Below are 12,740 nucleotides of genomic sequence, written 5' to 3' on the forward strand. Positions count from 1 at the left end.
GGTCAATGGCTCTATGTCCGGGTGGAGGCCAGTGGCAAGTGATGTCCCTCAGGGGTCTGTCTTGGGACAAGTGCTTTTCAATATCTTCATCAGTGACATAGACAATGGGAACGAGTGCACCCTCAGCAAGTTTGCAGATGACACCAAGCTGAGTGGTGCAGTTGATACCAAAGAAAGAAGAGATGCCATTCAAAGGGACCTGGACAGGCTGGAAAACGAGGCCCATGTGAACCTCATGAGGTTCAACAAGTCCAAGTGCAAGGTGCTGTACCTGGGTCGGGGCAGTCCCAGACATGAGTACAGACTGTGAGAAGAACTCATTGAGAGCAGCCCTGTAGAGAAGGACTTGGGGGTTCTGATGGATGAAAAGCTCGATGTGAGCCAGCAGTGCATGCTTGCAGCCTAGAAGGCCAGCTGTGTCCTGGGCTGCATCAACAGAGGAGCAGCCAGCAGGGGAGGGAGGTGATTGTGCCCCTCTGCTCTGTCCTTGTGAGGCCCCACTTGGAGTGCTGCATCAGCTCTGGGGCCCCCAGCACATGGATGTGAACCCGTTAGACCAAGTCCAGAGGAAGGCCATGAGGATGATCAGAGGGCTGGGGAGCACCTCTCCTGTGAAGAAAGGCTGAGGGAGCTGGGGTTGTTCAGCCTAGAGAAGAGAAGGCTCTGAGGAGACTTTATTGCAGCTTTTCAGTACTTAAAGGGGTCTTATAAAAAGGATGGAGAAGGGCTCTTTACTTGGGTAGGCAATGATAGGACAAGGGGAAATGATCTTAAACTAAAAAAGGATATATTTAGACTAGATACTAGGAGAAAATTCTTCAGTGTAAGAGTAGTGAGGCTTTGGAACAGGTAGCCAAGAGAAGCTGTGGATGCCTCATCCCTGGAAGTGTTCAAGGCCAGGCTGGATGGGGCTTTGGACAACACGATCTAGTGGGTGGCATCCTTGCATTTTAATATATTTTTTTTTCCTTTGGCAATAGGCAAGTGATAAAAAATTAAAATAGAGAAGAGCTGGCATTCATATGGACTTGACATCTTCTTTGGTCCTTGCAAAACGCTTTGTAGTCTTTTCTGATACAAAAACTCAGATTATGAAATATTATGCTTGCTAATTTAACATGCCCTAGTTGTTTGAAACTTGGCTAAAAGCCAGATTTGTTATTATTTGATAATTATATTCCACTTGCTGCAGGAAAGAACAGCATAGGCACGTGTGCCTCTATGAAAAGAAAAAAAAAAAAAAAAAAAAGACTACTTAGGAAATAAGATACACAATTTGAAAAGCCAAATCTCTGTCTGATTTAGGCTCACACCAGGTTCTCTCACTTCCAAAATGGGATCTTGAATTAAAAGACTGCTGGCTAATATGGAGGTGAATTTGTATGTGTCTCCATCCATTTGCAGGTAACTCTTGATAAGCAAGGACTTTAGTACAGATTTCATCACATGAGTCTACCTACATTTTACCTGACAGTATACACTGAATTGCAGACTTCTATGATGATCTATCTTTAGTGCCTCTGATAAGCTTTTTGCAAGAAAATCACATCTGTTTTTTATGGCAGTCAGCATCAAAGATCCCCAAGAGAAGAACCCATACCTTGCCAGAAAGCCTGTGATTCTTCCTTTTCAAAAGCAGATGGAATAGCTGGAGACCTGAAGCTCAAGCACACTTGAAGCACTCATTGCTGGATGCTATCCATACTGAGCACACTGCAGGCTTCTCTGCAGACGACAGCTAGGTTACTCAAAACTGTTTCTGAGGATGCTCCCACTGCAAAATGCAGAGGATGGAAGACTATTTTGATTCCACCATCTTTCAGGCAGAATGGCAGCCATTCTATATGGTGCTTAAGTACACCAGTCAAAACTGATGCCTATACATCCATTGGCAAGGGATGCTCCCAAATCAGTTGCTGGTTAGGTACCAAGACTGCTTCTGTAGTATTCTTAGGATATCAAGTCTGCTAACTCTGGAGATCTTGTCTTTAACTGTGAAAGAGCACTTCTTGATGGACATCCCACTCTATTCCTAACTGCCACTACCTATTTCCAGCCTTCCCTTTCATTTGTGCTCATAATTGTGAGGAAGCTGGTTCCACAGACTGAAAGGAGGCTTTTTCCTGATGGCTGAGATCTCCATTGCATCATCAAGCTAAACTAATTTATCTTATGGCTACATGAACATGAGATATACAAGAAAAGCCAAAGAAACAGAAGCTGTGTTGATAGCAAGGCCATCTCTTTTTGATGGAGTTCAAGAAGCATTTGGACAATGCTGTCAGACATTTAGTTTGATTTTTGGGTGGTCCTGTGTGGAGCCAAGAGTTGGACTCAGTTATCCTTGAGGGTTCCTTACAACTCAGGATATTCTATGATATCACTCTGCATAGCCTAAGGCATGCCATCACCCTAGAGGCTAATTCCCCCCCTGTTCTGAATGGAGACCTTAGTACCTAATTCAAGACTGAGGGGCCCATTGCAAGGTTCACTGGCACAATATCTCAAAATAGTTTACACTCCTTGCCATTGTAGCTTAGATATCATCTGGCATGAAAGAAGTAAAGAGAAAATTTAAGATTTCTAAGAAAGTTCTGTGCTAAGGACTGCCATAGATTGTAAATTAAGAATTATGGAAAGTTGTGTAGTTCTTGTTATGGCCTTACATATGTAAGGCCTTAGTTTGTTGTGCTGGTAGTGTCCAGGCATTTTTCAAAATCATTTTCAGGTCGTTAGTGTGGAAAGCTTCAGACATTTTAAGAGTTATGTATTCTACAGATGGCAAAAATATGCTTGTTCACCTGATATTTATTCTGTCTAGAGGTAGTGAGAAATGTAGACAGTTCAAGCATGCAAAACTCTTCTAATTACCAATAGCAAAAATGATTTTAAGAGTTTGGTCTAGGAGCTTAGAAATGGGTACTGCTAATAGCTGTTATGGGAAGATTCTGCCTTTGGCCATGCTGGGGTAATTTATCACTTCCCTGTACATTATCTGAAATAAAAGGGAATGCTCATTTATTTATTTTGTTGTTGTTGTTGTTTTGTTTTGTTTTCTGAGCAGTTTATCCTCCACCGAAGCAGTTTTTACTGTACTGTAGTGTTGCCTACACATTGAATAGACTCTCTATCAAAGACTGTTATCAAAGACTGAACTGTTAGAGAGCAGAATCAGTTCTTGAAATGGGGAACCACAGCAATTTTGGGGGTCTTAATTACTGTGAGAAAATAGGAAGAAAAATCAAAATGAGGGAAAGTGCACACACTTTCATTTCAGCTGAGGATGTCCAAAGTTAAAATTATCACACTGAAATTTAGAAATGTACATTATAGGCATTTACATTTTAGCTTTATAATCAAGGGAGATATAGGCATTTTATGTGGTTTATTTGGGATATATATATATATATTTCAGGATGAAATTTAGATTCAAATTCCAAAAATGACAATTCCAGAGGGATAATGATGTCTAATAAGTATATACCAACAGGGTAAGGCTCTCTTAAATAAAAAAAAAAAAAAAAAAGAGAGAGAGAGAGAAGAAATCTTAGACTCATTCAGAAATAGCTTCTATTAACCTTAGTAAAGTTTTATGTGGGTTTAAAAATTAATAACGGTCAAATTGGAAATGACTAGTGATTTTTGGTACCTCTATTTTTAGATATTCACCTTGAGAAAAAACTTTAGAGGACATGAAAATGCTTAAGACCAGTTTCTGAAGTCATGTGGTTTGGATTTTGATGTAAATAGTGGTGATTAAACACCAATGTTTCAGTTGTTGCAGAGCAACAGGACTTTCAGCTTCTGCTTCTGCCCTGCCAGCAAGGTACCTGGGGGTGCACCAGGAGCTGGAAGTGGACACAGCCAGGAGCTGACCCAGACTGGTCAAAGGGATGTCCCACACCACATGGCATCATGCTCAGCAATAAAGCTGGGGTAAAGAAGGAGGAAGGTGGGGACATTTAGAGTGATGGAGTTTGTCTTCTCAACAAACTGTTATGTGTGATGAGCCCTGCTTTCCTGGAGGTGGCTGAACACCTGCCTGCCAATGGGAAGCAGTGAATGAATTCCTTGGTTTGCTTTGCTTGTGCATGCAGCTTTTGCCTTGTAACCTGTTTTTATCTCAACTCTAGTTCTCACACATTTACCTTCCTGATTCTCTCGCCCATCCCACCTGGGGACAGTGAGCAAGTGACTGTGTGGTACTTAGCTACCTGCTGGGGCTAAAACACAATACGAAGATTCTCTCCCAGTTTTTGAAAACAGTTCTTTTGCATAAATGTTATTAGAATGCTACACTAAATTTCAGATGCAACACATTTGCTCTATAGTACTTTATTCATTCTTTTATGTCTGGTTACTTCTGCCGGTTGCAAGCAACCAAAGATTTGTTGCTTTGGTGTTTGCATTCTCCAAGTTATAATGATACTTTTATGAAACTGCTTAAGTGGACTAGATATCAAGGTACATTTTCTCCTGGAGGAAATCAGTTCAACATCTCTGTTTTATACCAGAATAAGCCCTAAAATCAGGATATATGATATCTACTGCTCTTCCTCTTCTTATGATATCTGTTACTTTATCTGCAGAAGCAAAGTAGCTCAGTTTGACACAAGTTGTCTTTGACAAATCTCCATTATCTGCTGCTCATCTCCTTGTTATCTTCCAGCTATTTACAAATGATCATATTATATGTCTATTTTTTTTCCCACAGGGACTGAATTTAAGCTGTCTGGTCCATAATTCCATGCTTAGCCACTTAGAAGTGTGGCACAGTTTCACTCTTTTCCACTTTTCTTCTATGACACCCATCTACAAAAATCTAAAATATAAACAGTAGTGGTCCTCAGGCTACCTAAAATATTTCTTCCAATAGCTGAAGATTAAATTCATAACACAAACCTGACTTGAAAGCATCCATATAATAACATACTTTAATCTACTTTTTCCCTATTCCAAGTCAGAAATCCATGCTTTTTTACTGTGTATTTCTTGAGCTCGCTGCCTCCTACTGTCAGCATTTTTAGTGAAGACTAGAACAAACCCCAAACACTTCACACACTTTCTTTTTCACTCAGCACTGAGTGCTGAGTTCTAGTGCTGATCTCCAAATCCTCCACTACAATTACTTCTTTGTATTCCACCACTAGATCCATGAAGTTATTGAAAATCTTTTTTTTTTCTTTCAATCCTTCATTTTGTTTATCTCAATAAATTCTGACGTTCATCTGACAATAGCTATTAACAGCTGTTAAATCAGGATTTTGCAAAACCAAACAATGGGTTGCATCACAATCTTACAAACTTCAAAAAGAACAGATTTTTAGATCAATGTCTTTAACCTCACATATGGAGAATGTCTTAAGATGTGAGGGGGTCATGCTGACATTTTGTGTACGTAGAAAATAGTTTTGCACTATCTTCCATTTAATATGTGGAACAATTGATTGCCACAGAACCCAGTGAAGCCAAGTGGATATGTATAAGTTTCTTTTGCCATTGCAGGACCTTCTCATGATTATACATTTCTGACTACAGCCCAACCATCAGTTTCACATCAGTAAAGGGAATTTGTTCTTTCCTGCTGTGTGCCAGAATTCTCATACCCAAGTCATCACACATCCAAGGATTGTACATGCTGTCTTTACAATAGTATCATGCTGACCAGATACACTGACTTTGCAGCAGCAATTGGGAACAGACAGACTCCCCTACTGGGTAGCTTAAAATGATGTATAAAGAAAGCTTAAGACCTTACAGGTTGGTCTGGACAGACAGTTGTGAATTATTTACGTGATTAAAACTCTGCACTGGCAAAAAGAATATAAATTACCCAAAACATATAAAAGCAAAACTCATTCATTTTATTCAGCTCAGCAGCTTAACACTATGTAAAGGGAAAAAAAAAATAATAAAAAAAAATCTTCCCAGCACAGAGAAACTATAAAACATATTTGAAAGCAAAAGGCTGCCATTGGCCTTCTTGGCCACCTGGACACACTGCCGGCTCATGTTCAGGTGAGCATCGATTAGCACCCCCAGGTCCTTTTCCTCTGCACAGCTTTCCAACCACTCTGCCTCAAGCCTGTAGCGCTACATGGGGTTGTTGTGACCAAAGTGCAGGACCTGGCACTTAGCCCTGTTGAACCTCATCCCATTGGCCTTTGCCCATCAACCCATCCTGTCCAGGTCCTTCTGCAGGGCCTTCCTACCCTCCAGCAGATCAGCACTTCTCACTTCTCCCTAACTTGGTGTCGTCTGCAAACTTACTGAGAGTGCACTCAATTAGCTTCTCTACTGGTTTACTGTTTTAATCTGCCTACCCATCCATTGTGCCTTCTCACTTTAAAGGAAGTTCTTCACAACAATCAGTATATCTTCATCATTGTCTGGGTGCCCGTTATCCACTCAAATGAACCTGTTGCTGAACAGTCCTGAACAGTCTGCTATTGTGCTCTTTGGCTGCCATCACCAGCAGTATCTCTCTTCTCATGGACATGCTTCATCTGCTAATACTTCCCTCATGCATGAGGGTTATGGGACCAACACACCTCACTATCAAATTAGGTAGGGCCAGTAACTTAAAAATTATTACAGGTGGTTACAAGTACAGCACAGAAGATTGGGTAGTGTTTGCATTTTCCACGCATTTCCTACCTTGGGCTTGTTTAACATGGGGAATATGATGTTTGCATGAACAATGTGTCCATTTATATGTAGTATAACTGTACACTTAGTACTACGCTATATTACTACAACTTGATTTTCAGCTAGCTTACTAACCTAATTGTAATTTATAGGACAAATGTTCCAACTTAACAAAAATAATATCTCGTCAGTTTTTGCTAATAAAAATGAAGTTAATTTAGACTCCTGGGTAATAAGGTAACTTCCAATATCAGCATATCCCTAGTTCATTTACTTATACATAGAATGCTTTTTAGGTCTAAATATTCTCCTGAAAAGGTAAAAGTCTCAGCTTGATAACTGCATTATGTTCATGCAGGAACATTAAATAATAATAATAATAATAGTAATAAAATAAAAAATCTTCACTTAGAATTCTACTTTAACAGTTTTGGACTGGAGGCTCAGAACTGACAAGTGTAATTAAAGCTTTACTTTAAAATACTTCTTGGAGCTTATTGGTAGTGAGAAGTATTTCTTCTGCTGTCTGAGCGTTCTGACAGCTGTGCTCAGTGAAATCAGGTTAGTTTTCTCTTAACAAGTGCAAAATAAAGATTTCTACTTTTGTCAGAGGTGTAACAAGCCAGTGAAAATGCCACTGGGCACCAAACCAAACTACAGAAAAAGAACACACCACACAATAATTTAGTGTCAAAAAAAAAAAAAAAAAGACATTTTCACTGTACTTTCACTATTTCAGCCTCTACGGTACATACCCATTCCTGCCGCATTTTTAAGGTTTAGCATGTTGTAATAATTTCATAATGTATACCTTTGATAAAGTAACTGATCTGGGAAAGGAAAGATGAGCAATACACTGAATCTAACTGGGCTGCAGCAAAATATTTGATCACTGACATATGAAAAATTCTTAATGAACATGGATGGACAAAAGAAGTCACAAAATAAAATTAAAAAAATAATAATAAAATAAAAAAGAAGGTTTTGAAAAAATTGTTATTGCAAATGGAGGTTACAGAACAAAGAGCAATGTGAGAGTTCCTTAAGGAATGGTCTTGCAGTTTAATGAGTATTTTCATTAATGATCTTTAGCTAATGAAATTTGTCACTGAAGCAAATCTGAGAGGCATTATCAATACTATAGAAGATTAAGATAAACAAGGAGGAAGCAATGGACGACCTTGAGAGATCCTAATACAACTTAAATGAAATTCAGTAATAGGGGAAAAAAAATGAAAAAAAAAAAAAGTTAAGGACTAAAACCAAGGATCCCTCTTAAAACAAAAACAAAAACAAACAAACAAACAACAACAACAAAAAAAACAGTCTGAAATACAAAAGGAGAGAAGGACCAGGGGCTTTGTCAGTTACAACAGTTACAGCGTGGCTACAATATGATGTACCTGCCACAAAAGGCAAAGCATATAAAATATTCCAGTAGATCTAAGTAAATATTAGGACTATTACACAAAGTCTTTGCTAGCACTAAAGGGAGTACCATGTTGAACTTGGTGGAAGAGGAGAGTTCAGGCTGAACAACTGAACAGAAAAGCTGTATCATCATAGTGAAGGCTGCCTCATGTAGTAAAGTCAAGCCAGAAGCTCCTCCTTAATCTTTTCCAAGTCTTTCCATGCCTGCTGCATTTTTAAGGTTTAGCATGCTGTGATGTCATTTCCTTCTATTAATTCATATGAAAAATGTTTATAATAATGAGATGTTTCACTTAGAATCACCTTGACAGAATAACTCATATTCTAAGGAACATCAGGAGATCACTGGTTGATCCATCTGCTGAAAGCAGAGCTAACTATGATGATAGTTGGTCATGACCTTGCCAAATTCTGGTTAACTCCAAGGAAGGAGGCTCGGCTACCTCTCTGGGCCTTTGTTCCAGTCTTTGATCACCCTAAAAATGATTTCTGTCCCTTGTATCCAATTAGAATTTTCTTTGATGCTGTTTTTATCTTTTTCTCTTTTTCTCTTTGTTGTGAACACCTGAGAATATTTGGTTCTTTTTTCTTCATATACATTAGCAGAATGACCATAGAGCAAAAACCAATACTTCTGTAATGGACTACTTCCATTATTATAAACTAATTTTCTTTTCAAGTTAACTCTTGGCAGCCTCCCTTCTAGATCTCTAAAAGTGCATTAGTCCCAGAAATCTAAATTTATTCTTCAGTGTTGTTATGCACAAGAAAGAAATACTTCAAAAGAAGTTTCTGATTTTGAAGGTGGCCTCACTATTGGTTTTAGCTTTGTGCTTAGCACAGACCAAAGGGTAGTCTTTACTTATTTTGTTAGACCTAGCTTTATGGCTTTGTCCATAAAACGTGATGTATTAAAAAAAAATGTTTCTGAAAAAAAAAAAAAGTAATTAAAAATATCTGGTTAGATATGTTTTTGTTCTTGTGAATTTTAGTTTTAGGCCTCCAGAACTAGGAAGAGATTTGACAAGTATGGCAAAAAGCAAACACTAGGGTTATTAGACAATCATTGTATTCTGTTTTTGTGTGTTTTGTTTTATTTTTCTAAATAATTTATTTTTCTAAATAATTCAAATGTTCAACCCAGAACAATTCCTAAATATCAGCTTTCACAGAAAATGAGTTTGTTCCATCACTAAAAGGCCACTTTGAGTGACTGCTACAGGACACTTAAATTTTTCATCCAGTGAATCAGAAAGTATTATGTCTTTGTGATATAATCTGTTTATGACATTTTTGACATTTACAAGTTGTGAGTTTCTGCCAGGCACACCTGTGTTGCTCCATAAATGATAATGTGTAATTATCACCATTCCTTCAACTTACAGTATTAACTTCTTCTCAATGCACATGCAAAAATTCCTTTACATAATCTTCAATTTCATTTGAAGATCGTGGTATAAACTTACTTAAAAAATGAGAAAATGTCATTCAGAGGAATGGGTTTTCTCTTATGAAATGCATGGAAAAGTACAAATTGTATGGACAGCAAGATTTTAGTCTGACTACTGCAGTCAAAACAGGAAAGGAGTGAAGTGGGTGGAAATAAAAATAAGAGAGGTTAACAGTCCTTATAGGTCATCCTTGGGTCCCCTTTGAAGGTGTAAAGCTCTGGAGTATCATTTCCTCCCTAAAATCTGAGAATGGTATGTAAGAAAACAAACAAACAAAAAACTGATTTGGAAAAAAAATGAATAAATGTCAAATCTCAGCAACCAGGAGCTGGAAGGAGTATGGTTCTGTTATTCTTAATAGAATACAATAAATTCTTGCATAGTTAGCCAGAGACTCGATGCCATGACCACTTCCCTGGGGAGCCTTTTCCAGTGCCTGACCATTCTCTTGGTGAAGAAACTTTTTCTACCACCCAGCCTGACCCTCGCCTGTCACAGCTCCATGCTGTTCCCTTGGGTCCTGTCGCTGTCACCAGAGAGCAGAGCTCAGCGCCTCTTGCTCCACCCCTCCTTGTGAGGAAGCTGTAGGCCACCATGAGGTCATTCCTCAGCCTTCTAAGCTGAACAAGCCAAGTGACCCTTGCCCTCTGAACATTTAAAAACTGTAATCAGAAGACTCCTGTGAAGGAGTAGTGATTGATATGACATCTGGCTTAATATGAAATTGGATTTCAAAATATTGCCCTTCTCTTTATTTCCCCATGAACAGTTAGATTTCATTGGAATTTGTTTATAGTTCATTGACTCCCTGTTAATGTCAGTTGTTGCTTCACTAATACTACAACTCCAATTTTGTAACTCCCTTGTGTGCAGCCCTTTTCCTGGTCACTTAATCTTAGGTTCATTTAGAGACTCTCAGTCCTAGAAGAGAAATAAATATGATCTGCATCTGAAAAAGAGAGTGGCAGGAAGAGGCATTGACCTTTGGCCAAAACACCTTCCATAATCCCAGTAATGAAAACCCAGAAGACAAGCAAAAGAAGAAAATCTTTTCCCTCATCTGCATGAAATTATGTTCTCAAACATCTAAAGGAATTTTCTTCCAGTTTTCAGAGATGCATACAAAATGACAGTACACTAATCTTACAATAGGGGCACACAAAAATTAAAAGTATTCTTACCTTTCTCCAGGTGTCAGTGCACCAGTGAGGGAGCAAATTCATCTGGAAAACATAATAAACAAAATCCTGAAGAATGTAGTCCCAACCCAGCTACATACCCAAAGTTTTGAAAAACAAGGAATTTTTCCTGTACGCAGGCTAACAGGGAAGATAATTTTCAAAGCCAAGTACCTTTCATGAGGCATACTTCAGTTGCAGCTGTTTCCTGTTTAAAACCATAAGGATTCTTGCCTGAACGATGCCAGAGCTATGATAATATTGTACTCAGGGAGAGGTTTTTTTTTTTTTTTTTTTTTTTTTTTTGTTTGTTTGTTTGTTTGTTTTTCCCTCTTTGGAAGATGCTAGAGTGCTTAGAAACCAAACAAAAAATAACTTGCACCACTACTCTAGACTCTAAACCTTTAAATAAGAACACTTTCTTATGATAGGTAATTACTGTTGTCAATCATGGTCCTTGATAAAGCAGACAGAAGTGAAAGGACTTTTTTTTTAATTCATGTTAATAAATGGTCAGTGGCATGCTTTTTTATGTACTGTGAGCACCCTCACAGTACAGAAGTGCCCCCTCATATTGAGCCAGAACTTCCTGTGCTTCAGTTTTTGCCCATTGCCTCTCGTCCTGTTGCTGAGTACAACTGAAAAGAGACCGGCTCCATCTTCTCGACACCCTCCCCTCAGATATTTATACACACTGATGAGGTCTCCCCTCAGCCTTCTCTTTTCCAGGCTAAACAGGCCCAATTCTTTCAGCCTGTCCTCATAGGACAGGTGCTCCAGTCCTCTAATCATCTTCATAGCCCTCCTCTGGACTCGCTCCAGTAGCTCCATGTCCCTCTGGTTCTGGGGAGCCCAGAACTGGACACAGGACTCCAGGTGAGACCTCACCAGGGCTGAGTAGAGAGGGAGGATCACCTCCCTTGACCTGCTGGCAACACTCTTCTGAATGCATTACATGACGAAGCTAAGGAGTGTTCTCTGGTGATTTCACTGTTCCCTTGTAGGTGCAGGTCCCAGTGCAGACTTGCCCACCAGTCAGGCTGTATACTCACAAGTATGTGCTTGGGTGTAAGGTTGTGCACCAATCTTGATCTCAATTGACAGAAGAGGAGGAGCTAACAGATGTTCTTGACCACCTGACCATGCTGTATATACTATATAATACTAAGTAGTCTGTTAAAAAAAAAAAAAAAAGGCAAAAAAGCTGGTAAAAGGGCAGGAAGGCATGTGCTGTGACAGGAGGCTGAGGACCCTTGGGTTGTCCAGTCTGGAGAAAAGGAATCTGCTCCCTGCATCTCCCTGAGGAGGGAAGCGCTGAGGGAGGTGCCGGTCTGCTCCCTGGGACCGACGGTAGATCACAAGGGAATGGCACGGGGCTGCGCCAGGGGAGGGTCACACTGGGCATTAGGAAAAATTCCTTTACTGTGAGGGTGGTCAAATGCTGGAACAGGCTGCCTAATGAAGTGGTTCATGTCCCATGCCTGTTAGTGCTCAAGGAGCATTTGGATAATGCCCTCATTAACAGCCTTTAACCTTTGTTTAGCCCTGAAGTGGTCAGATAGTTGGACTTGATGATCTTTGTAGGTTCCTTCCAACTGAACAACTATGTGTAACAGCAGCTGTGGCAGTGTTTGAGGCACCCAGAAAGCCAGTAGAAAGGAAGAGTAGTAGTCCTGACCTGACGCTGAAAAGAGAAAAGTCTCTGAGGCAGAGAGTTGGAAGAACAAGACTGCACACTGTGGGAGGGGAAAAAAAAAAAAAAAAAAAAAAAAAAAAGGGTATATGAAGATGTAAAAAGGAGCTGAGTTTTCTTTTCCACCACACTCCTTTCTTATGGTGTTCGGGAAAAAAAAAAATATATATATAGTTTGCATGCAGAAAAGCAGGATGACACTTAAAAATACCTGACAAAGAATATCAGATTTTTATCCTCTGAGAAAGAGCCCCTAAAATACCCACATATTAGGTGAGCACACAGGTCAAAAAATAAGTAATATTGCAAGCAGGACTGGTAAGACCACCTTGTCTACTG

The sequence above is a fragment of the Anser anser genome (assembly GCF_964211835.1).
Source record: "Anser anser genome assembly, chromosome: 1".
Classification (NCBI taxonomy): Eukaryota; Metazoa; Chordata; class Aves; order Anseriformes; family Anatidae; genus Anser; species Anser anser.